Genomic DNA, 26,717 nt, shown 5'->3' with positions numbered 1-26,717 from the left:
GAGAGGCTCCACCAGTGCCCGACAATTACAGAGGTGGATGCTCTCAGCCAACCATTGGACTGAGCACAGGGTCCCGAATGAAGGAGCTAGAGAAAGAACCTAAGGAGCTGAAGGAGTTTGCAGCCCCATAGGAGGAACAACAATATGAACTAACCACTATCCCCAGAGCTCCTTGGAACTATACCACCAATCAAAGAAAACACATGGTGGAACCTGTGACTCTAGCTGTATATGTAGCAGAGGATGGCCTAGTTGGTCATTAATGGTAGGTTGGCCATAGAAGGCTCTATGTCACAATTTCTTTATAATGTTATAAGTCATCTACAGGTTAAAGTCTATGACTAGGGGATGGATGAATCTTAGTGGTAGAGTACTTGCCTACCTAAAAAAGATATGTTAAAGTTCTAAGCATTTTTGTTTTGTTTGTTTGTTTTTGAGACAAGATCTCACTACATATAGCCCTAAGTGGCCTGGAACTTGCTATTGTAAACCAGTCTGGTCTCAAACTAACAGAGACTTGCCTGCCTCTGCAAAGCCTACATTTTATACAAGGAGTTTAATCATCTGATATTGGTGCCTATGGAATTCCTGGGTATTCCCTCTTACAGCTCTATGAACAGATGCACAGCTCTGAGGGATGGAGATTCTGGTAGTTAATGCTGAGAGAGAATCAAAAAGATATGAGAAGGTTTAAGACTAGACCATCAAGTGATGTGATTCTAGATTGGAAATGCACCTCAGCTGTAGAATACTTGCCAATCCTCAGGTTCAATACTTAGCACCACTAAGAACTGAGTATGGTGGTGTGTGCCTTTAATCCTAGCACTTGGAAAGTAGAGACAGGATGATCTAAAAATTAAAGTCATCTTCAGAAGTTTGAGGATAATCTGGTCTTTATGAGATACTAGCTAATTTTTTTTTTTTTGAGACAGGGTTTCTCTGTAGAGCTCTGACTGTCCTGGAACTAAATTTTTTTTTTTTTAATGCATGTTTTTTTCTGTGTAGCTCTGGCTGTCCTGAAGCTCACTCTGTAGACCAGGCCAGCTTCAAACTCAGAGATCCACCTACTAAATGCTGCCTCATGAGTACTGGTATTATAGGCAAGCACCACCATCATCCAGCTGTAAACAAACAAACAAAAAACAACAAAAAACCACCAAACCAAGCAAACAAACAAAACTAATATTTAGGACTGGAGACATAGCTCAGTGATTGAGAGCACTGGTTACTCTTCCAGAGGTCCCAGAATCAATTCCCAGCACGTGTAAGTCAGTTCACAACCATCTGAAACTTCAGAGGAATCCAATGCCATTTTCTGTCTTCCTGGGCACAAAGCGTGCACACTGTGAACAGATATACATGCGTACCAAACTTACACATGTTAAATAAAAATAAATCTAAAAATTGTTCTTGTTTTTGTGTGTCTGTTTTGTTGTTTGTGAGACAAGGTTTTACTATGTACTCCTATGTACTTTGGCTGTTCTGATCACTCTGTAGATCACGCTGGCCTCGAACTAAAAGGGATGTCTGCCTCTGCCTCCCAAGTACTGGGATTAAAGGTGTATACTTCTATGCCTGGCTTAGAAAAATTGTTTAAAAAATTTAAATACACAAAAACCTAAGTGTTTAGGAAAGATGGCATGATTCATGGTGCCACAGGCTTCTGAAGTTGATGTCTTGACATCTGAACTGGCTGAGGTGCTAGCCTAAGTTCTCAGATGGACACTAAAGGAAGACCAAAGTTCAAATGCTTCTGGTATTTTCAGGGAGTAACTCTTAACAAAATCAAACTGGCTGAGAAAGCAGCTAAAAAGTACAGAAGGATATCTGTAGAAAGCAGGACATTGTGTGATGTAACAGTCTTGGGCAGTGAACATGACACCGAGGATGTAAAAGTGGTTATTTTAGTGTGTCTATATAGAGTGTGACAATAGGATCTAAGGGAGCGGTTCTTGACCATCCTAATGCCGAGACCCTTTAATACAGTTTCTCAATGTGGTGATCCCCAATATAAAATTATTTTCATTGCTACATCATAACTGTAATTTTGTTCCATTGTGAATGTAAATATCCCATATGCAGGATATCTGATATGTGACCTTGTGATAGGGTCATTCAACAGCCAAAGGGGTCTCAACCTCAGGTGAGGGCTGTTACTCTAAGGTGTAACCCAAGTGTTATTGGAAGGAAGTAAAGAGACGGGGTGTGGGTGTGGGTGTGGGTGAGCTCACAGGATATCTCCTAGGTTACTTTAAGATGACCTCCTGGCACCTCCAAGGGGAGACAAAATGGTGTGAGTCCTTCACCATTACACATAACCACCTCTAACACTGTTCACAGCCACTGCTATTTTCACTTGCCCCATTCATGTTGTCAATATCATCTTTATTGCTTCCACCTCCATTGATAAAACCAAAAGCCATCATTCACTCACTCACTCACTCACTCACTCATTCATTCATTCACTCATTCAAGAATATTCTCTTGGTCAAGAGTTATGCTTTAGTTTAGTTCTCTTGTCATATCAGTGTGTACTGGCTGGTTTTATGTGTCAACTTGACACAGGCTGGGGTTATCACAGAGAAAGGAGTTTCAGTTGGGGAAGTGCCTCCATGAGATCCAGCTGTGGGGTATTTTCTCAATTAGTGATCAAGGGGGAAAGGCCCCTTGTGGGTAGGACCATCTCTGGGCTGGCAGTCTTGGGTTCTATAAGAGAGCAGGCTGAGCAAGCCAGGGAAGCAAGCCAGTAAGAAACATCCCTCCGTGGCCTCTGCATCAGCTCCTGCTTCCTGACCTGCTTGAGTTCCAGTCCTGACTTCCTTGGTGATGAACAGCAGTATGGAAGTGTAAGCTGAATAAACCCTTTCCTCCCCAACTTGCTACTTGGTCATGATGTTTTGTCCAGGAATAGAAACACTGACTAGGGCTGGTGAGATGGCTCAGCAGGTAAGAGCACCCGACTGCTCTTCCAAAGGTCCGGAGTTCAAATCCCAGCAACCACATGGTGGCTCACAACCATCCATAATGAGATCTGACTCCCTCTTCTGGAGTGTCTGAAGACAGCTACAGTGTACTTACATATAATAAATAATAAATAAATCTAAAAAAATATTAAAAAAAAGAAACCCTGACTAAGACAAATTGGTACCAGAAGTGGGGTATTCTTGAGACAGCCTGATCATGTTTTGGTGAAGACTGTGGAAGGACTTTGGAACTTTGGGCCAGAAGATCCATTTGGTGTTAAGAGCTCTGTGGAATGTTGTGTAGGAGCTTGGAAGATAATGTTGAGAACAGTGCAGAAGATGGAGGTCTGGCTTGTAAAATTTCAGAGGGAAGATTAAAGACTTTTTTCAGGGCCATTGCTAGTTTGATTTTGAAGATTCTGTGGTTCTGATTAGCTAGGGTTGAAGAATCAGCTGTGATTAACAAGATACCAGAACTACTAAAGCAAAAACTTTGCATTACTGGGACTATTGATTCTGGTTAGCTGGAGCTAAGAAATTAGCAGTGATTAAGAAGAGACCAGCACGATTGAGGTGACATCTTCTGGGAAGTGTTTTCTGAAAGCACAGAGGCTGTGTTCCAGAGATAGTCAAGGTTGTACCTTGTGCTGTGGCTGGACTTGGTAATGTGTAAGAGTTACTCAGGTGGTACTGGTTTTGAAGGCATGAAGGGGTCATGCAGAGCAGCTGAGGCTTGGCACTGTGAGGGACCATGGAAGGCCATAGGTGAAGGTGCAGCCTCAGTTGCAATTGAGGGCCCAGGACTGAAAGGATCATGCAAAGGAGTTGAGGCTTGGCACCATGAAGAGAGCCTATGAGAGGCTATTGGTGAAGCCTAGTTACAGTGGAAGACAGCAGCGTTTTGGAGATGCCAGTACCATGAGATGATCACCAAGAACAGCAGCAGCAGTGGAGTACAGGCAGCTGGAGCCTAGAAGACAAGGTGTGTGCTACAAAGGGCATGGCTGGAGAAGTGACCCAAGCCCTTGGAGGAGCCCAGAAGATTGTGAGTTGGATCCCAGACATTGGACAGTTGGAGTTTAAGTTTTGCTTTTGATTGTGACTGTGCCCTGATATTTTTCCCTCTTGAAGGAAGAAAATATTTTAGTGGATCCCACAGTTAAGAGACTTTTAATTGTAAAAAGACTTTGGATTTTAAAAGATATTGGATATTTTAAAAGGATTGAACTTTTAATATGTAAAGACTGTGGGACTTTTAAAGTTGTTTAGATCTTGGGGATGAATAAGAACTAAGGGTTGAAGCTTAGTGATGTGTTTGTGTGTCAAGTTGACAAGAGGTCAATTGTACTGACTGGTTTTATGTGTCAACTTGACACAGGCTGAGGTTATCACAGAGAAAAGAGCTTCAGTTGGGGAAGTGCCTCCATGAGATCCAGCTGTGGGGTATTTTCTCAATTAGTGATCAAGGGGGAAAGGCCCCTTGTGGGTAGGACCATCTCTGGGCTGGCAGTCTTGGGTTCTATAAGAGAGCAGGTTGAGCAAGCCAGGGGAAGCAAGCCAGTAAGAAACATCCCTCCATGGCCTCTGCATCAGCTCCTGCTTCCTGACCTGCTTGAGTTCCAGTCCTGACTTCCTTGGTGATGAACAGCAGTATGGAAGTGTAAGCTGAATAAACCCTTTCCTCCCCAACTTGCTTCTTGGTCATGATGTTTTGTCCAGGAATAGAAACCCTGACTAAGACAAGTGAGTCTTTTGTTTTTGTCTTTGTTTTTTGTTTTGTTTTGTCAGCTTAACACAAGCCATGATCATCTGGAAAGAGGGAAACCTCAATTGAGAAAATGCCTTCATCAGATTAACCTGTAGGCAAGTCTGCAGGGCATTTTCTTGATGAATGGTTGATCCTGGAGAGGCCAGTCCACTGCAGGCAATGTCTCCTCTTTGGAGGGTAATCTTGGGTTGTATAAGAAAGAACAAGGAACTGGGTATGGCAGTGCACATCTTTTATCCCAGTACTTGGGAAGCAGAGACAGGAGGGTCTCTATTAGTTTGAAGTCATCCCAGTCTACACAGCAAGTTTGAGGCCAGTTAGCACTACACAGCGAGAAAAGAAAAGAAGAGAAGAGAAAAGAAGGAAAGGTTGAGCAAACCAGGAAGCAGTATTCCTCTATGGCTTCTGCTTCAGTTCCCTTCCTCCAAGTTCCTGCCTTGAGTTTCTCCCCTGACTTCCCTTCATGGTGGGAAATAAACTGTTTCCTCCCCCAAGTTGAACAGAGACAGAAACCAAACTAAGACAATGAGCAACAGAAGTGAGATCTCTACCTTTAAAGATCTACAATTGATATGGGAAAACAAAAATAAATATACAGTAAGACTTAGGATACAAGACATAGAACAACCTACCCTTAAAGTTTTTACTCCTGTTATTTTGCAGAGCTGGATACTGAAGCCAGTACCTAGAACATGTGAGGCAAGCTCTCTACCACTGAGCAACACAGCCTCTGCTCCTAAGAATCTATCTAAAAGAAATTAAACATGTTTATACAGACTTTTACCCAAGATGTTCATAGCATGGGTCATAATTCATGAAACTAGGAAAACCCAAGTATCCATCTACTGGTGACCAATAAACAAACTACATTTTCAATACAATGGGAAGAAAAACACCTCAGAAATATTCTAAGTGACTTAAAAAAAAAAAAAAAGGGCTGGTGAGATGGCTCAGTGGGTAAGAGCACCCGACTGCTCTTCCGAAGGTCCAGAGTTCAAATCCCAGCAACCACATGGTGGCTCACAACCATCCGTAACAAGATCTGACTCCCTCTTCTGGTGTGTCTGATGACAGCTACAGTGTACTTACATATAATAATAAATAAATCTTAAAAAAAAAAGAAATATTCTAAGTGAAATAGCCATGCACAGAAGACCAAGTATGGAGCCAGGGTTGGTGTTACAGGTCTTTAATTCCGACTCCTGGGGAGGCTGAGGCAAAAGAATGAAAGCCCAAGATCTGCTTTGACTACAGAGTGAATTCAAGGACAGCTTAATTGACTTAGTGAAACCAGGTCTCAAAGAAATAAGAGGAAAATAGGTTTAGGATATAGCTCAGTGGCAGAGCACTTGCCTGGTGGGCACAGGGTTTTGGAGTGATCCCCAGTACTACAGGAAACAACACACACACACCAGGACCATACAAAGCATAATTCTATTTACATGAAATCTTAGAACTATAGCATTCTATGACAGTGGGCATGGTAATGAATTTGTTAAAATTCATGTGTGTTATGATTAATATGGGTGAATATCATATGTACAAATTAGACTTTAATAAAGATTTTTTTTAAAAGACATAAAAATTGGTGGGGAGGGGTGTGGAGACATGTTTCAGTATTTAGGAGCACTTGTTTTTACAGAGGATCTGGGTTCAGTTCTAAACACGAACATAGCGGCTCAAAACTGTCCAGGGGATCCAATACCTTCTTCTGACCTCCATGGGCTCCTGCACACATATAGTATGCATATGTTGACTCAGGAACATACACATAAAATATTTTTTAAAAATTATTTTATGTATATGTGTTTTGTCCTCATGCATCTCTAGGTACCATATTCATGCAATGCCCTTAGAGGCCAGACGAGGACTTTGAATCCTCTGGGACTGGAGCTACAATAGTTGTGAGCTTCCATGTGGGTGCTGAGAATTGAATACTGAACCCTGGTCCACTGAAAGAGCAGCCAGTGCTTTCTTCACCCCCCCCCCACCCCCCACCCCCCCCCCCCCCCCCGTGGCTCTGGCTGTCCTGGAACTCATTTTGTAGACCAGACTGTCCTGGAACTCACAGAGATCTCCCTGCCTCTGTCTCCCGAGTGCTGGGATTAAAGGCATATGCTACCATCATCAGGAGCACAATCAGTGTTCTTAAACACTGAGCCACCTCTCCAATCTCAGTATTATTTATTTAAAAAGATGTAAAAGATTGCAAGAGAAACCATGAAAAAAGGAAGACAGGCATAAAGATGAGACATGGAGGCTGTTTGGGAGCAGTCTTACCCCAACACAACAAAGGGGTGGGCTCTTTCCCTTTCTATGTTTTCCCTCCTACTTGTAGAGCACATGTTATGCATGAACCCTTAGTAGAGACCCCGGGTCACTTGTGATCCTCTTAGTAAGGAGAACAGGCAACTCCAGATTTGAGCTCTGTGTCAAAGTGCTCACAGATGCCATTTCCTTCCCAGGGCTAGGTCAGGCATACAGAGGTGCACATAGACAGCAAGTAGGCACTATGGAAGGTATGAAGGATAGCTAGGTGTCTAGAAGGAGAGAGAAACTTTCACGGACTGTGATACTGGAGAGAGACAATAACAGATCCTGTTAGAGGAAGGGGCTTTCATGAGTCCTGGTAGGAGAGTTGGTTATCTCAGGTCCTAGTAGGGAAATAGGGGCTCTCACAGGTCCCAGTAGGGCCAGTGTAGTGAAGCAAATTTTCTGTATGGTGTCCTCCAACTCCTTCAAGGACCACTGTCTCCTAGGGTAGGGTTCAAACCCCTAGGTTAGAATTAGCCAGTCTTGGCTCCTGGAGTGAGTGTGAGAGAAAGGTTCCCATGGCTTTCAACCCCCACTGGATTGTACTTTGTTGGCCTTCTTCCAAGGGCAGTGGGCTTGCCTTCAGTAGAAAGGTCTAGATGCAAATCCAATTAAGTAGACATGACTGGCTGGGTCCTGGTTTCTCCCACACATTTGTGATGCCACTTTCAGGAATGGTGCCTGTGTATGTGTGTCAGTGACTGCATTTTTCCTGGATATGTGGGCAGCTCCACAACTGAACTGGCTTGAATCCAGAGGCAGCTCAGTAGCTTGGGTATCCCTTTGCCATTCCATCCTTTCACTCTGAGAGCCCTGGCCTGGGTACTGTGGCACTATTAGTTAGCCCTAGGCCCCAGTGACCTTTTCCCCTATGGCCTTGACAGGGTCTGGGAACCTCCGGTCTGGCATCCTGTGTCTTGCCAAAAGGATGTCCTGTCCACCCCCATCTCCCCACCCTTCTTATTCCTCTCAGGAGCTGCCCAGGGGTGGAGATGGGGGTGAGAGGGTGGAGGGGAATTGGAGTCATGCATCCTGAGCCCCCATTTCTCCTGCTGCCTCTTCCTTCTGGACTTGATGTGGATGAGGCCCCCAGCTCAGCCCCTGGGCATGGAGATCAGACTCTAGTTCTCTCCTAGGTCAGACAGAGGCAGTCTGTGAAGCAAAGGCTGGGAGTAGGGGAACAGGAGTGGGGAGAAGGGAAGAGACAGGAGAGATGTTACCATTACCCTTCCGGCTAGTCTTGAGTTTCCTGAGCAGGAGGGGTCTGCAGCTTGCCTTCCAGCTCAGCTCAGTTCAGCTCAGATTCCTGGGAAGCCTGTTTCTTGTGGGAAGAGTGAACCAGAAGATGGTCCCAGGGTGGAGAGAGTGCTGAAAGTGCTGTGAATCCTGGAGTATCCCTATTGGGTTAGTATTTGTGGAGAAGAGCAAATTGGGCCAAGCAGTGTCCTCCTTTACTTCAAGCGAGTCAGCTCTGGGCACTTGTGCTTGTGCCTCTGTCTTCCCGTGCTTTATCTGAGTGTGTTTGTGTTATATAAAACATACATACATACATACATACATACATACATACATACACACACACACACACATACACACACACACATACAGAGAGAGAGAGAGAGAGAGAGAGAGAGAGAGAGAGAGAAGAGAATAAATATGAATTTGGGTGCATTTGATGTGTGTCTCAAGTGTTTTCCTGAACCTCAGATCTGTGTGGCCTCCCAGATCTGTGGTTGTGAATGGAATACCAATTCTTATGTAAGGTCAAGAATGACCAGTGATCCTAGCATGCCTGGACCTCTGGAGGGTGGGGGATGGACAGCAACTGCTAGGCCCTTTCTCCTGGGCCCTTCCCACTGGGCTTGGTCCACCTTCTACTTTGGCAGCTCAGCCAAGTTAAAAATAGCCCGTGGGCCTCTGGAAGCGGAAGGGGTAGAGGCTGCCGAGATCAGACCAAGAGGGAGGAGGTAGGAGGCAACCCCTAGTGGGTGAGGTGAAGCAGTTCCCTTGTCTCAGGCTAGTGCTCCTGGGCCAGTTGCCCACGTTAGTGAGGTGGGCTCCACATCTGCTGGCCCATTCACAATTACGATCCTTCCAATTTAGGCAGGGGTGTGGGAAGCTGTTCATGAGCCTTGCCCAGCAAGGAAGAGACATCCTTGGTGGTCAGCCTAGTCAGCCAGGCCCTGCTCCAAGCCACAACTCCTCCTAACACCCTTTTGCTCCTTGGGTTTGTTCACTTTCTGAGGGCCCTGTGACTTCCCTGAAGGGAGAAAGGTAGCTTCAAGGGCTGACCCAGTCAGGATGTGGGACAAGCAGTCTTCAGGGACACATTCCTCCCTCTGGAAGGGTCTGTGAAGGGGTTTTTTGACCATGCCCCACCCCATGTGTAACATATATCATATGCCTACAGGAAAGTGCACATATTCCAGAGATATAGCTTGATAAATGTTCATAAGCGGAAGACATCTTGTTTAGCACACATAACAGGATGGTGCTAGTCTGTGTTTTTGTCCCTGTCATGGATGCGTTCTGGTGAACCTATTCATGCATGACTGTGGGACACATCTCTTCACCTGCATAGGCCACAAGTCCCTCTGGGCATCTGATGGGGCTGCTGTGGTCTCTCCCCTGAAGATCTTGGCACTGGCAGAGATTTCAGGGACTGTGTGCCCCTCCCCCCCCAACTTTTGACCTCCAAAGTGTGGCCTGGTTTGTCTTAGTGATCTAGAGTCTCCCAAGGAGAAGATGTCTGTCCTTCAGGAGGAATAGCAGATTGTATGTCCCTCTTTACTGGGCTAGGCACACCCAAAGAGGCGCCTGTTCTGGAATACACACCCAGCCTTCCTTCCTCAGGAAAACCTGTGGTCTGATAAGGCCTCCAGCCTCCACCCCGGCACCAGGACCCCCAAGAGGGAGGAAATGGAGCCTGCCACCTGGGGCTGGGGGTCAGGGAGCCTGGTTCTTGGTGTTCCACCCTAGTAGAAGGGCATAGTACTTCTCATAGCTCTGGGAAAAGAGAACTCTGACCACCTACACCATGTGGGTTTGGGGCTATGAAGTAGAGGGGTACCAAACAAGGTAGAATGGCTGCATACATATAGTGCTTAACCAAAGGCTGGGCCTCTACTCTCCCATCAGGCCTTGACGAAGGATCCAGCCCCTTCCAGCCCCCAATGTGGGGTTTCCTTGGATGCCAGCCCATCCTGGGTTGGACTTGAAGATGGCAAAATGCCCAGGGGAGAAACCCCTCAGATCTTGCTCTTTGCTACATATCCACAGATCTCAGGACCAGGTAAGTCTGGGTTTATAATACAGCTTTCACCAAAGGTTCCCCCAGCCACAGGCCTCCCAGTCTCCCAATAGTAATGAGGATGACTTTTGAGTTCAGTTTGTTTGTTTGTTTGTTTTTGACAAGGGTTTCTCTGTGTAACCCTGGCTGTCCTGGAACTCTCTCTCTGTAGACCAGGCTAGTCTCGAACTCAAGAGATCCATCTGCCTCTGCCTCCTGAATGCTGGGCATATGCCACCATGCCTGGCTTGAGCTCAAATCTGAACAGGAAGAAAAACGTCTGTCAGATATCTAAGACTCAAACACCCTACAAAATCTCAGCCTATTCTCAACATCTCTTCCCCAGTATTCTTAGCCCCCAGCCACCAGCACCATATGGTTTCAACTCTCCTATGATAATGATGCTAAAAGTTAAGATTTGCAGGTAGTTCTTCAACTATAGACTATAACCCCCTAGCACCATGGGGGTGGGTGTGACTCCAGCTTCGGTCAGGATGGCTGCAGAGCATGGGGACCTTAGGAGCCAGGAGGGGAAGTGAGCAAGGTACCAAGGGAAGGTGGACAGGACTTGATCTTGGTGGCTAGGATCCAGGTTTAGGGTATTGCTGGGACAACTAAGAGTCACCAAAGGGCAGGAGCAAGAAAAGCCTTAGGGAGTTGAGGGGATCATAGGGGTAGGGACCCTAGATTGTGTATGGATTGGAGTCAGGGCTGGCAAGTAGAGCAATTGAAGAAGGGTACAGCTGGTCTGGTAAACAAAGAATGAGCTGGAAAACTTTTATGTCTGAAGTTGGGTGCCCAGCTGGGATTCATGTTCCTTATAGTGCAGAAGACTGGTAGTGAGCCCATCTGAGCAGGCCTGGGAAGGTGGTGGTCTCAAGAACACTGAAGGAAGGAATGGCCTTTCACTTTCATTTCAGGTGTTTTCTGCTTCCTTCAGATCCTAGATTCTGAACTGTGGGAACCTCCTGGGTTACTGAAGCTTCAGCCTAAAACTCTGCAGCAGGGGAGAAGAGGCAGCAGTGGCTTTGTCTCACGCAGCCACAACTGGAAGTCATCCTGCTAGGGCTTTTTGTTTGTTCATTTATTTGTGTGTGTGTGTGTGTGTGTGTGTGTCTGCCACCACATGTGTTCAGGTATCTAAGGAGGCCAATAGAAGGGATGGGAACTCCTGGAGCTGGAGTTACAGCTGTGAACCAGCTAATACTGTGTGCTGTGAACTGAACTCTGGTTTTCTGTAAAAGCGGGAAGTGTTCTTAACTACTAGGCTATCTCTCTAGCCACAAATGAAAAAAAATTTTTTTTAAACAGGACCTCACTCTGTAGCTCTGTTTGCTCTGTACCTTTCTACATGGACCAGTCTGTCTGACTTGGCTGACCTCACACAGATCCTACTGTCTCCACCTCTGCCTAATGAATGCTGGGATTAAAGATGTGTACCACTATGCTCAAGTATTTTGATAGGGATCCTGAAGGGCATTACCTACTTGTGCAGCTTCAAGTCATGCTGCAGTCTAGACCAGGGTCCTACTCTTCCATCCTATGGGGCAGGATGTAAAAACTCAATAGGGGCCAAAATGATCCAAAGACAGTGCACTACCCTATCCCCTGAGTAACCACCTCTGAAAACATCAGATAGGAAGAGGAAGAAGGATCCACAGGTTATCTAACTGCCACTGGCTTCCAAGTCCCAGGGAGTTCAGTGATCAATGGCAGTGGATTGTTTCCTCTTAAACTTGTTCCTTCTGACCTTGTGGCCCTGTTTTCTCTCCTTGAAGCCTGGCCTGCAGCACCTATTATGTGTTTACATCTGCACCTCCTTGGCTTCCAGTTCTAAGTACAGTCAGCTGTCACTTAGCGCCATGTGGAAAGACAAGTAGTTCCTCTAGTTTCCCCTTTATCTCTTACCTCTGCTCAACCTAAGGCCACATCGATCCCTAAACATTCCTCTGACTAGCATGAGTGAGGTCATGTCTATCTCTTGTTCAAAAATCTCAGAGGTATTCTATGGAAACCCTATCTTGGCTATAGCTGGAACCTGGTTCATCCTACATGGTCCTTGTGGGCCATGGAACCTCATCACAGCTGTCAAATGCTCTCTTGTGGCTCAGTCCACTGAGGAAACTCCCTGCTTGGCTTGAGCTGAGGGCTCCCAATCCTCATCCATCTACACAACCAGGCCTAAATAGAAAGTGCTCCCAGTCCTCAAGTCTCTGCAGAGATGTATGTTACACTGTTCTGAGACTAAGCTCATGGATTAGTCTGCTTCTTAGATTTAAAAACCCCTTAAGGCAGGACCATTTGAATGACCAAGGTCCAGATTGGAGTTGATAGTGGGTACATAGAAACAGGTAAGTGCACTTGTGTGTATATAGCCTGTCAGGGATCTGTGAACAATCACCCAGGAGGCTGGAAGTTGGAGAAGCAGATTGGGCTACACCGAGTGTTCTAAGCCAGCCTGGGTTACAAGTGAGACCCTCTCATAAATCAAACCAAACAGACACACAAACAAATAAATCAACCACATAGGCCTATATAGTAAGACCCTATCTCAGAAAAAGGAGAGGAGGAGAGACCAACAAAGAAACAAAATAGGTAAAGGTTATAGGTAAAGGCCCATAACACTGGCTGGAGATGGCAGGACAGATCGATATTGACTCAGACCATTGTCCTGGGAAAAGACACATTGTGGATATTCAATGCCAACATAGATAAAATAGCGAAGGTGTTACCCCCCTTTTTAAATTCTTCTATTTTGTTTTTGTTTTTGTTTTTTGTTTTTAAATTTGAGACAGGGTCTTACTGTGTGGCCCTGGATGGCCTGGAACTCATAAAGATATGCCTGTCTCTGACTTCCCCGTGTTGAGATTAATGGTATACATCATTCTTTGTATTTTTCTTAAAATTTAACACAGCATTTTTTATGATTAGCTGGGGAGGGGGTGTAGCTAGTTTGGTCCTCAGAGCCTTTTCTATGTAATATAATCATGTGTAGTGGACTCTGGCTACTTTGCGGGTTCTTTTTTCTTCCACCCTTCTCCACCACTTTTCCCACCCTCTCAACGCCCCTAGCACTAGATAGGAGAGGGAAAAAAAAGGATAGAGAAGAAACATGATGACATTATCCTTAGACTAGTTCCTGCTGATTAGGGGTGTTGAGTTCCTTGGGGCAAGTTGTCGGTGTTTCTTTGCTCAAATCTAGGTAACAAAACTGTAACCAACAGCAACCAACCAATAGGGACCAACCAACAACCCACAATGCCTCTCGGGTCCCTAGCATTTATATACCCTCTCAATTCTGAGACTTCCCAGAATTCCAAATGTCACACAATTGCAGAAGCTACCTGCAGCTCACAAAATCACACTCCTGCTAGAGCACTAGGCAAATTATAGTCAGCTGCTCTGGACAGTCTGAGGCAGCCCCATGTCCCACGCCTGAGCTTAAGATGAAACTGCATTCCCATAATATTTCTGTTTTTTTTTTTAAAACTTCTCACTACTACATGTATATTTACATACACAATTTGTATGTAGACATATTTGTAACTGAGTTTTGTTTTTTTTTAAACCAAGACAGTCTCATAGCATTTACTGTCGCATGATAATAACATAGAGGCTGTTGTGAACCACTAGAAACCGACTGGGAGCCAAGAGCTCCTTGGGAGCTGTTTACCTTCTATTTTATTTTATTTTCTGTCTCTTGCTGGGATCCGGGCTTCTGATTTGGCCAAGATAGGCTAGACCACTAGCCAACTAACTTCAGGGGTCTATTTGTCTTTCTCTGTCCGGAACTGAGATTACAAACACACAGGTGCCACTACACCTCAGCTCTTTATATGGGTGCTGAGGATTGAATTCAAGTCTTTGTGCTAGCATGGCAAGCACTTCACCAACTGAACTATTTCCCCAGCCCCAAATGGGAGCACCATTAAGGTTGTGCCCATGTAGATAGAGGCCAGCATGGAAGGTGGCAGGCTCTCTAATTCAACAGTGTTCAGGTAAATCTTGTGTGTAGCCTAAGGGCAGAGAGTTCACCACACAACAGCACTCAAAAATATCAGAGCAGTATCCCTGAGTGCGGTTTGTACCCATGAGAGTGTTTTGGGGGTGGGTTGAGTACTGATCATTCTCAAGTACTAATTCTTAAAACTGGAAATAAGGACCTGGGCTGAGATATACTGTGAGTGGCCACTCAGAGCTCAAACCTAGAACTGATAGGAGCTGTTTTGTTTTTGTTAATGGTTGGTTTTGCTTCTCTTCCCCCTTTCAGAAAAAAAAGTAAACTTTTATTTTGTAGTAACATTTCAGAAAAGTTGCATATTGTACACCACAGAGAATTTCTTGTGTGACCTCTCAAGGTTCCAAGTTTCTCTAAGGTCATCTGCCATTTCCACACGCCTTTGGGAGCACCAGGAAGCCCGGGTTGGCACAGCTCTCCACTGACTTGAGACTTTCTTTGGATATTCCCACCCAGTCTCCAATATCCTCCTCTACCCTCAGTCCCCTCCATGGCACCAGCCACCAGCATGCCTAGAGATGTCACAGCTCACGTTTGTGAAGGCTGAGACAACTTCTCAGGCTTCCTTTGTTTCCTGTGAGCTTCAATTTTAAGGCTTGCTGGCCAGGCATTGAGCAGACAGTACTGCACGTAGGATCTATGGGGTGGACTTTCTAATCACTAAGGTAAGGAGTTTTAGGAAAGAATCTCAAGGACCTGAGGTGCCCTCTTGTCCTGTCACCTTAGAGGTACCTGACACCCACAGGATTACTCCTAGTATGGGGTGGTACCTACCAAGAATCTCCACAAAACACACATCTTTCCCCTTCCTTGTTCCTTTTTGTTTTTTATGGTTTCATTTTAAAATTATGTGTATCTGTGTTTGGGTTTATACATGCAAGTGCAGATACTTACAGAAGCTAGCAGTGGGTGCCAGAGGCCCTGGGGCTGGAGTTATAGTTGTGAGCCACCCATTCTAGGTGCTGGGAACTAAACTTGGGTCCTCTGCAGGAGCAGTACATGCATCTAACTGCTGAGCCATCTCACCAGGCTCCTTCTGGTTCTTCTGGGGGGGGGGGGACTCCAGAAAGTCTTTCCTGGTGGAAGGAAGGGACTACATCTCAAAAAGCATGTCAGGGCCCTATTCCACAGGTGTCTGTGGGCCACAGTCACTGTTCACTTTCTGTTCCAGGCCCTAGTTCAGAAGGATGTGCCAGGTGAATCTAAGAAAGTAACTCATTACATGGGGAGATGCTGGACACATAGTAGGTACTATGAGAGCAGTGCTGCCTTTTCCTTCCTCCTAGGACAAGTCTGACACAACAGTTTTCCTTCCCCTAGCATGTCTCAGGCAGGCAGGCTTGGGAACTCCCAGATGGGATACCTGGTAGAACCAGGTGTCCCTTTTCATCTGTGGTGCTATCTGCAGAACTATCGCCAGCCTGTGCAATGTGAGCTCTGAAGGTTGCAGCCTCTGGGGAGCAGTGGCTTTAAAGCCCCTATTGCCTGTTTGGAGCTACTAAGATGGAATTACAGCCCTAGACTGCATTGATGAGGGCAACAATGTATCCCTCCCCAAAGCCTGGTGAAGACCCCAGGTACCTCTGTGTCCCTGGGACAGCCAAGGCCTGTCAAGTTCAGGGAAAGACTGACTACTAGGGCTTCTGAGTGTGGTTGGTTAAGGCAAATATCCCTTTATAGAAGTGAAATGTCACAGACTACTGGGTAAAGGTAGAGAGGGTGTTTGGGAAGAAAGAAGGGAAAAGAAGACCATAGCAGTGACCTAGAGAAATGGCAAGTTGTGTGGAAAATCTACCTTAAGAGACAGTTCAATACAGTACAAGTGTGCCCAGCTGAGATGGAAGAACAGGGTTTTGCTTAGACTGTGGAAGGTTGGTGGACACCTGAGGGTAGGGTGGAAGCAGGTGAGTTCCTAACTTCTGCCAGAACCTTCCCAGGGCTGGTGGTTGGGGAAAGCTGCTTAAGAAACTTTCAGAGGAAGGGACTATGACAGGGTCCAGCTTCACACCACAGTCTAGTGAAGTTTGCCTTCACCCAAAGTACCTACTTGTTTCTGACTGCTTCACTGTGGCTGCTTCCTGCCCTGCGCTAGGTCTAGCCCAAAGGTCTGACTGATCTACCCTCTGCTTCTGCTCTGTTCTTTCCCTGTTTCTTCTCTTTGGTCTGCTGAGGCCTGACCCCTAACCTATTCTCTTGGTCTTGAACTCAGTACCTCTCCTTCCCCCAGCCCACGCTTAGCCAGGCACACAGCAGGTGTGGCTTCACTCCTTCCAGTGTGGTTGGAGATGCAAGGAACTCTGGAATGCTAAGCTCTGGCTCTGTAGCTGGTAGGTGGGAGGCAAGGCTTAGAGAGCAAGGGGCTGCCAGTTGGCTATAGCACTTTGGAAGAACGGTTGGGGGTGAGGGAGCACTTGGAATAGAGAAGGGGCGACAGTTGGCAATAGCAGCTGGAGTGGCAGTTGGGGCTTGGCAGGGGCACAAGCCTGGAGGACAGTTGGGGTGGGGCAGCCAGGGTTGGCTTGTAGCCCCTGGCCCTGGAGCAGCTCTGGAGGACAGTCTTGCAGGAGGGCAGGTCCAGATGGCTCTAGACCTGGCCAAGCGATGCCCAGGAAGCCCCTCCTATGGCCATGGATCGGTCTTTGCTGCAGACTCAGGCAGGCTTCAGCTCCACTGTGGGATCAGAATGATGTGTGGTGGGAGGTTCCCCAGCAGCCCCGATATCCTCAGCCTACAGCAGTAGCCTTTCTTCCCTTCAGCTCTTGGCCTCTCTAGATAGGGACTTCCAGCAGAGTCCTGGAGAGGGCTGGGACAGGTTCTGGGTGGTTTCTGGGAGAGGGCAGGACTCCCCGGGCTGTTGCCATGGGGACGACTGAGCAACACCACTGGCTGAAGGATAAACAGACAGCCTCTCTGACCAGTGACTGAGACAAAGACAGCCACAGAAAAGCCAGCTGGGGGTGGATGAGGAAATGCTGTCTTGGGAGAAGGTGCCTAGCAATGACAGGGTAGGTGGGTGCCCCCTCTATTAGATAGATATGTAAAGATATTTGCTGTTCTGGAATTTTCTTTTCCAAAGCTCCTCCCAAGCTACTCCTTACAAAGCAGACCTTGAGGCTAAATGCAAGTAAGTCCCTGATTTCTCTATTGTTTCACAGTTATTAGCCTGAGGTTGGACCCCTTCCTTCTCCTTTACCCCTTGAAAGCCACAGGGTGTGTTGTTGGAGGGCAGGTTGCCATGAAAGCAAGTGGCATGGAGGTCCCTAAGGTTTGCAGAGGACAGTGGGCTTGGCCAGCCACATGGCACTCTTAGTGGCTATCACGGTGGTGTCCCAGGGACCTAGGATAGAAGGGAGCATATTCTGAGGAGCCTTCTAATCTGAAAGCACATTCATAGCCTGATCAACTTCTGCACCCTTTTTCCTGGCCCCTAGCATCTCTGGCCTGTTGCTAATTCCCTTAGGATCTCCTCATACAGGTAACTGGGGGGGGGGGGTGACTTTTTTGTTGTTGTTACTATTTTTCAAGATAGGGTTTTACTAGATGACCCTGGCTGGTCTGGATCTCCTTCTGTAGACCAGGTTGCCTTTAAATTCCGAGATCCACCTGCTTCTGCTTCCCAAGTGCTGGGATTAAGAATATATGCTACCCCACCCGGCTTGACTTTCTTTAGAAAAACTGTGTATGTGCATGCATATGTACAGCTGGCTGCCCACTTAGGCTAGATGAGGGGGTTAGGTCCTCTGAAGCTAGAGTTACAGGCAGTTGTAAGCTACCCATCGTGGATGTTGAGAACCAAACTTAGGTCCTCTGCAAGAGCAGCAAGCGAACTATCTTTTGTTGTTGTTGTTGTTGGTTTTTGAGACAAGGTTTCTTTGCATAGCCTTGGCTGTCCTGGAACTAGCTCTAGACCAGGCTGGCCTCAAACTCATGGAGATCTACTTACCTCTGTCTTCTGAGTGCTGGAATTAAAGGTGTGAACACTTTTATAAAACACTAAACTGTCTCTCCAGCCCATGGGGGGTGACTATGGAATGACTCCAATGGATGGCATGGACCCTTGGTGGCTGCAGGGCCCTGACCACCTGTCTCTTCACATGTCTTGTCTACTACTCACTGTTGATAGCAAGGATCATGCCCATCTTCATGGCACCTTGACCAACCCCTGCAGTAGATGCTGAATGTCATGGTCAGAGTACAGCTGAAACCAATCTATCTGTCTATCCTTGAGAGCCATCTCTAGGGCAGGTCACTTGGTGTGAGGAACTGTGGGTTGTGAGTTCCTGAGCCATTCTGGTTATATAACCAACAAAGCAAACACATCAAGGTGCCTGGGCCAGCTCAGTCATGAACCCTCAGGTCTGCCAAGAGGTTGTAGCTACTGCTGTTTTGTTTTTTAAACAATCATGGGGTTTATTAGCGTGAAGAACAGTGATAGTATGGAGATAAGGAGTCTTTGTCTCATCTCCAGGGGATTGTTCTTGAGCCTTTCTACAAGCTATATTGTCTTTATGTCTAAGCCTTGTGACCTGCTGTTGGCTTTTGAAGCAGAGAAGACAGGAAAGGAACTTGGTCCAGTCACTGGTACTACTGCTGGGGTGGAGGTGCAAGTGTGTGTGTGTGTGTGTGTGTGTGTGTTTGTGCTTGTGTGTGTTAGAGAAAGGGATATCTGCTCTGTCCTGGCTCATTTCTGAGCTCACCATGACTTCCTATGAATAGCCCTTCTGGCATATGGAGTGGGCTTGTTAGTGTTAGACACGGGGTTTATATGGGCTCCCTAGAGATGACTGAGCCTCATTGTGTTCACAGGCAAGACTCTTCTACTGCTCCCAAATTCTGCATGGGAAACAGACACAGCATATCGTTCACACGATCCTCCTTGAAGGATGCTTTGGGTGCCTAGTTACCTTGGGAGAAACTGGGGCTCTCTCTGAGGGACAGTGACCTTAGAGGTCTCCCCATGCCTCCCTTCCTTCATGGGCTGCATCCAAGACCAAGTTGAGGAAGGGAAATGGTGGGAAATACTATCTACAGACAGTGCCCTTTGTCCCCTCAAAGGGAGGTTTACACAGCCCGACCCTCCTGGAGGTCAGGAGCAGTGTGTCAGCAGAACTATGCCAGCCATACTTCTCCAAGGATAGAACATAGAGGTGGGCAGAAGTAAGTTGTGGGGGGTTCACTTCAGATAAGATGTGCCAAAAGGGTCCTCAGCAGAAAATCTGAGGCTATGAGCACCTTGGCCACTAGTGCCAGCCTAGATGGGTGGTGAGGAGTGGGCAGGGCATGTGCACAGCCATCTCCTGGAACCCATGAACAGTGAGGGAGTATCCCAGGTTTCATCTTTGGCTGGCAGATGTCTGCTTGCCCTTGCTCACTCAAGGAGAATCCCCTCTGGCCAGCCCTCCCACTGCTGCCTGTGAATGCCTCCTCACACAACATGAGAAATCCTCCACCAGGGCGGGAGCCTCCCACCTCTCAAGGAATTCCGCTGTGCCTGCCCCTCCTTGAGGCAGGCCGCGGATAGCCCAGGGCGCCTCACGATTGGTTGGCCCAACCCCGGTTCAACTCCTCTACGTCCCTGGCCATCTACAGGCTCACCCCCCTTCCCGCTGCTGCGCTTGAGATGTACCGTGGTGGCCTTTAACCCCTACGCAGTTCAGCCGGGAATGCCCGCTCCAGGTTCTGCTCCTCAGCGGATCGAAGACACTGGAGGCAAGAAGGACCTGCGGGCCTCACTGCACCACTGGGGGCGGGGTGAAGAGACCTATCCGTGGCTATACCGAAATCGAGATGCCATCACTGGCTAGGAGCTGCGGGCCAAGACAGGGTGGCGAGCACCACTTATCTGAGCCCCACACCCTCACCGGCAGTTGGATGACAAGAATGACAAGACCGACGTGCGGCAGCCAATGCTCCTAGTTGGTCAAATATGAGTCCCTCTTGCAGACATCGCCACGTGGCCCGCTTCCCAACGCTCGCCTCTCTGCGAGAGCGCCCAGGTCCCCGGATGGCGGGGGTGAAGACTGACCAGCCCTTTCTGGGCACCGCGCCCCTAGAGCGCGTTTTCTCCGCTCAGCGCGCCCGAAAGTCGCTAAGTTTGGGAGACGCGCTTTCCGCGACGGTTCCGCGGGGCTCGGGCACAGTCGTGACCCAGTCTCGTGCGTCCCCAGGGACAGTGCACAGACATCGCGGGGTGCGCCTACCCGACCCTGCTGCGGTGAACTTGCCCAGCCCACCTCTCCCATCAGGTGGTCTCTGGTTGTGAGACTCTCGTGGGGCGCGAGCGTCGACCCACGGACCCCATTCCTTGCCACTCGCAAGCCCATGGGAGGGGGTTTCCCACAATGCCCAGCGAGCTCCAGCCCGCACTTCCGCTGTCCAGCCCCGCGGGAGGGGGGCGGTGGGCCGCCGGTGCTCCGGCGGCCACTCGGCCCCGGCCAGCCCGCTGCGCCCAGCCGGCGGAGCGGGGGGCGGGGCCGGCAGGCGGGGGCGGGGGCGGGACTGGGGCGGTGGCCGAGGCCAGGGCGCAGTGCGGACCAATCAGCGGCGGCCGGGCGCGCGCCGGGGGCGGGGTCAGGGTCCGCGGGCGGGGCGCGTGGGGGCCGCGGGGCTGGAGCAGCGCGGGGGCGCGCGCCGGCCTGACGGACGGACGAACGGACTGGCGGGCGGACCAAGCCACCCGAGCGAGCGCGCAGCTCGGACCCTCCCGGACGCAGCTCTCGCCAGTGGCCGCGCGATCACCGGTCCGCGGCCACGGCGCCAGCCCGCGCCCGCGCCCCATGGGGTCACAGGTAAGCTGCGCCGGCTCATTGTCCGCGCGGCCAGGCTGGCGCACCACGCCGGGGCTGGGGCTGAAGCCCTGGCGGGAGCCGGAACCGAGTCCGGGGCGGGAGCTGGGCAGCTGCAGCCCTGGTTACTGTGCCCCGGGCGCGCCCCCGCCCTGCCACTGGCCCCCCGTCCCGCCTGGCGGGGGCGCCCTCCTGGGGGCGATGGCGCCCGGGGACAACGCGGCCGGAGACCCAGGCCCGCGGGGCCACGGCCCGAGTGGCGTGGGCGGGGCGGCACGGCAGGTCCCTGCGGGGTTGAGCGTAGAGGCGGCCGCGGCGCGGGGCTTCCCGGCCCCTTGGCACCTTCGGCAGCCTCTGCGGCCGCCGGGGTCCTTCTTCGTCACCTCCGAAAGGGGATTTTTCCAGCTGGTAATTTCTGCTGCGTCAACGCCTGGCCCCGGGAGGCAGCCCGGGGGCGTCCCTGCGCCCCCCGCCCTCTCCGCCCTGTGCGTCCCCCGCCCGCTCAGCGGAGCCGCACCCGGACCCGCCCGCGCCGAGTTTGCCAAGAGTCAGAACTGCAGGAGGTGGGCCCTGCAGGGCCTTGGGGGTCATTGTCTCCCCAGAAGCTAGATGCCGGTTGTTTTAGATTTTCATTTTAATAATGGGCCGAACTGGGGTTCGGGGCCCTCCCAATGCGATGGAGTGGGCAGCGCAGATAAGACGCAGCGCTCGGAGCGCACGGGGCGCGCAAGGGAACCGGGTCCGCTACAAGTCGCGTCTTTGTTTCCCAGTAAATAGACCTGTCAGTTTCACAGGTTAGCGAAAGTCAGTATCAGACAACTCAATCCCGAGGGTAAAACTGGATTTTTCTGCACCATGGAGAGGGTTCTAGCTAGTTGAGGGATTTCTTGGTATGGCTAGCGATTTCACTATTAGTAGGCGGAACCAGCTATACACAATAGGACTGGATCTGGGAGCCCCTGAGCAAGCTAAATGGGGCAAAAAACAGATAATTTCTAACCCAAAGAAATATAAACAGAAGAAAGTTTGAAATTCTTAGCGAATTTCCTCCGGCTCGCTTTGCTACAATCTCAGCGTGCATTTAGTGGAGGTCACAGTGCGAAGATTGTTATCAGAATGTAAAGAAATGCTAATTAGAAAATGTTTAGTGAACCGCCTAGGCACTGACACCTGTGAATGGTGCACTCCCGCGTGTGCTTGCCTCCCTCGCGGAACGCTGGATTGGATCCCTCCTCCAGGCTAACTAACTTCCCATTTGGGTGCAGATTCGCGAATTCCGCTCTTGCTGGTCCTAGTCTTGCCAGTGCAAGGCAGTGTTTCTACTCAGCAAGAGAATAGTTTGTTCATCAAAAGGAAATTTATAGGTTTTCCACGTGAATAATGAAGTAAAGTTTATTGTCCTGGGAGTCCTCCATTTTGGTATAGTTTATGATATTAGGTACTTTGAACTGAAAAGTTTAGGATACATCTCCATATTATTGCAGAAAAGATAGTGACACTTAGGTTGAAATTATTGCAGATAGAAGTTTAGCATTTTCTTTGGAAACCTTGTAATTTTTTTTTTTCCTGAAAGGGAACGGTGTTGGCTGTTATTGCCAGTTTCCTCTTTAGAATAGTAGAAAGAACTCACTTTGAGAGCCTAGAAATCCAAAATCCAGACTTGCCTCAAGCCTGCCCGAGGACAACATTTAATTAAGATTCTCATGACTCTACCTTGAATGTAAGACTTTTGCTTTCGTTAGATAATTTCTATTCATGAGGCTGGTGTTGGTGGCGCATGCCTTTAATACCAGCACTTGGGAGGCAGAAGCAGAGAATCTCTGAGTTCAAGTCCAGCTTGCTATACAGAATGAGTTCCAGGACAGCGGGAGCCACAAAGGGAAACTCTGTCTTGGAAAACAAAACAAAACCCCTAAAACAAAACAAGAAAGATAGTTTCTATTCATGTCCTGTTGCTTTATGTAAGTGTACAGTTATTCTGAGCCCAGACCCAACCTCATCTCTTTCTGACTGGTCTCTGTTACCAGGGCCACTGGTGACACTTAGTTCCCTGCAACCCAGTATGCCAGGGTCAGGCTAGTTCATGTCCCTGTGACTTGTGATGCTCCTTGGTCCCACAGAGGAACCAGGGCATAAATGTCAAGAAATGGAGAAAGTGCTTCAAAGATGCATAGAAAATGCCTGAAGGACGAGAGGTCTGTCACCGCTGAGGATGTCTTATTTACAAACACTGATGAACTGAATTATGTTGTAACAGTGAACTTTGTGACTTTGTGTGGAGGTTTTCAAATTAAGGAAAATTGGGCCACTCTGTCCCTGTGGTCTGGTTTCTGGGGCGCTGATCAGCTGCTGTGCTGTACTCCTTGAGGTCTTAGACCAGCCTCTGAGATCTGAAGAGGTTCATTTAGTGTACAGGGCAGGAAAATACTTGAGCTAATTTCTCACAGAAGTCACTTTCTGTGCTTAGGCATTCTCTTAGCTGTTAGCAAGAAGAAAGTTCTAGAAACAATTGTCTCCCGTTTAATCTGAACACCAGAGTCCTTGCACCTGCCTTAGGCAACCTGTTTCAGGAGCTTCCTGTTGTTTTGTTTTCTCATTTTGAAAAAAAAAAAAATAAGGCTTTTATTCTGCTTTGAAAACATATGCTAATTTAAATTCTCTGGAGTGAGATTGGATTGTTAAGAATTTGAAGCTGGATGGTGGTGGCATTTAGGAGGTAGTGACAGGTGAATCTCTGAGTTCAAGGCCAGTGTGGTCTAGAGTATGAGTTCCAGGACTGGCAAGGCTACACAGAAACCATGTCTTTACCCCCTCCCCCACCACTCACAAAAAAAAAAGAAAAAAAAAGAAAAAGAAAAGAATTTCCCTTTGAACCTGTTACATCTGTGGTGGGTAGATTGTTGTTGTTCTTTTTCAAGACAGGCTTTCTCTATGTAGCCCTGGTTAACCTGGAACTCAAATCTGTCGACCAGGCTGGCCTCACAGAGATCTGCCTGTCTCTGCCTCCAGAGTGCTGGGATTAAAAACATGTGCCACCACCCCCTGATGAAACTTTTGTTCCTAGAGTTTGCTGAGTGGCCTGACCCCTAAAAATAAACAGATAAAGGAAGTGTTCTATTAAGACCAAAAGACAAGTCTTTGGAACACCGCCAACTCTTTCCACTCTTAATCCTCTGTCCTGTTGCTGCTGTCTCTGGCCAGTTCTGGTCTTGAACATGTCCTAAGAGCTGAGCTCTGAGAACATGCATTTGGTGGAGGATCAGATCCTTTCTTTTTCTCCCCTTCTCTCATTTTTTGGCTAGAATCTTATTCTTTAGCCCAGGCTGACTTCAGCCTTTGAATGTAGCTTAGGTTGGCCTCAGATTTGAGGCAATCCTCTCAGTTTTTTAAGTGCTAGAATTAGAGCTGTCTGCCACCACACCAAGTCTTCTTTTTATTTTGTTAGTTTTGTTTTGAAACAAGGCTACATGTCGTCCAGGCTGGCCTCAGCCTTATGATGTAGTTAAGGATGTCCTTACACTCCTGATCCTTTTTGCCTCCTACATAATGAGCATTCTAGATCACAGGAGTCCGCCATCAAGCTTGGCTTTCCTGCCATAATTGCTTAACCACCTTTTTATTCCCCTCAGGTTTGTGCTCTGGTTTACAGGTGTGGAGTGTGCCTGACGGTATTGTTTGTAGGTAGAGAAGAGAAAGAACACTTTCTGACCAGTTCTATGAAAGACTGAAAGGAAAGCAAAAAAGAAGTCAAATCTGACCTAAGTATGACTTATGTAAGATTTTATGCAGACTAATTTAATTTCAGGGTTTCATTAGTGCCATTTAGCTTTGATTTATATTTTTTAATTACTAAGGATTTATTTTTATTTATTTTTAAAAGACAATCTTTCTCTGTGTATATAACACTGGGATTAGAGACATGTGCTGCCTCCTCCCAGCCTCTAAGCATTTTAAAACATAATTTGGATTTTAAAAGTTACTAAACTAGTTATCAGTAGCCAGTTGGGAAACATCAGTATGTTTTCAGCATCACACACGTAGCTCTCTGGGTTTTGACAGATATGTTTTCTTAATTGTGTTAGCAGACATCCTAGCAGATGTTAGCAGATATCCTTTTTTCATTCTCCCCCCACTCCCCCAATCCCTTCAGTTTTTGAGACATGGGCTTGCTATGTAGCCCGTGCTGAAACTCAAGTTCCTCCTGTCTCTTAAGCACTGGAATCAGAGATATAGACATCATCATGCCTGTCCCCAGGGTTTTTATTACTGTTTTTTGTCATTCAGAACCTTAAGTCATTCAGGTTATAGAAAGTCACGTGGTAGAAGGATGTAGGGGATGGCCACACAGATATCTGATGTGACAGTATGTGTGGAAAAGAAGCATCTCAGAGAATGTGGGCAAGATGAGGAGCAGTTTTGGAGTTCCTACAGATAATCCGAGGAAAGGGCCTTCAATATTACACTCAGAGAGCCGGTACCCAGTAAACTGCTTTGTCAATATTGGGTTGCTGGTGAGAATTGGCAGATCTGGGAAAGAAAGGTGGTCTTGCTGGGCCTGAGCAGTGATTAAGGGCATATTGCAGCTTGTCTAGGCACACAGCCCCTTGTGGGCTTATATGGGAAGATCCCTCTTTGCTTTTCGAAAGCAGTGACATAGTTCTGCAGCTGTCTTATTGCAGTGTGTGCGGGTGTCCAGGGTGTTTGCCGAGTTCCTTCTACATTTCCTGCCAGTAGTGCTTTAACTTCTGGCTGTTGTTTCACTTGCTCATGAAATAGGAAAGATCTATACATTCACATGAATGATAGATTTTAGAATTTTTTTTGAGACATAGCTTTTTATTGTTTTTTTGTTTTTGTTTTTGTTTTTGAGACATGGCTTCTTTGTATCTTGGACTGTGTACGGAGGGTTTAAAACTTGTTGCTGGGTAGTGGTGGCACATGCCTTTAATCCCAGCACTTGGAAAGCAGAGGCAGGCAGATTTCTAAGTTCGAGGCTAGCCTGGTCTACAGAGTGAGAAAAAAAAAAAAACCAAAAACAAGACAAAACAAAAAAACCAAAACAACCCCAAAACTTGAAAGTGTGGGTTTAGTTTAGTTTTGTGTGTGTGTGTGTGTGTGTGTGTGTGTGGTGGTGGTGGTAGTAGTACTGCTGGGGATTTGGCTCAGTACCTTCCACTTAGTTTACCACTGAGCTGTAACCCCTAGCCCAACATATCTAAGAGCTGTCTCTATGAAAAGTGGATACACTTGCCTGGCATGGCCCACTTGCTTGTGAACAGGTTACTTGTCTTAGTGTGGGTCACCTAGAGAACTGGCAGTTTAACCCACAGTCTTTGATTTCTGAGATACAAAAGCAGTGTTCTCTGGACCTCTACACATGGGGATAGGCACAGGGCCCAAGGTACACATATTAGTAAAGAGGGAGATGCTGTATTAAGTGCATGAGAACATTTTCTTCAGAATTATTAGAGGAATCAACGATCCAATGAAGGAAACAAATATGAATCAGAAACAAAAACTCTACCCTATGCAAGAGCACTGTTCTTTTTAAAGTTTTACATTTATCTACTTGTGTGTGTGT

The 26,717-nt window shown here is 47.7% G+C and overlaps 1 protein-coding gene across 9 annotated transcripts in view; it reads left to right on the top strand.

Moving 5' to 3' along the window:
- Zbtb46 (zinc finger and BTB domain containing 46) overlaps window positions 1–26,717 on the top strand; it is a 122,254-nt gene that overhangs the window by 12,868 nt on the left and 82,669 nt on the right. For 7 of the 9 annotated variants that reach the window (XR_001783183.2, XR_867136.3, XR_375402.4 and 4 more), the window contains exon 1: window positions 20,912–21,139. The gene's annotated coding sequence lies outside the window, so the exon portion shown is untranslated. Of the gene's footprint in view, window positions 1–10,182; window positions 10,337–20,911; window positions 21,140–26,717 lie in introns of those variants that run through there. The other 2 variants (XM_006500713.3, NM_028125.3) reach the window with 2 other exon arrangements.

This window comes from Mus musculus, chromosome 2 (assembly GCF_000001635.26).
Source record: "Mus musculus strain C57BL/6J chromosome 2, GRCm38.p6 C57BL/6J".
Taxonomy (NCBI): Eukaryota; Metazoa; Chordata; class Mammalia; order Rodentia; family Muridae; genus Mus; species Mus musculus.
This window is presented reverse-complemented; position numbering and strand designations above follow the sequence as displayed.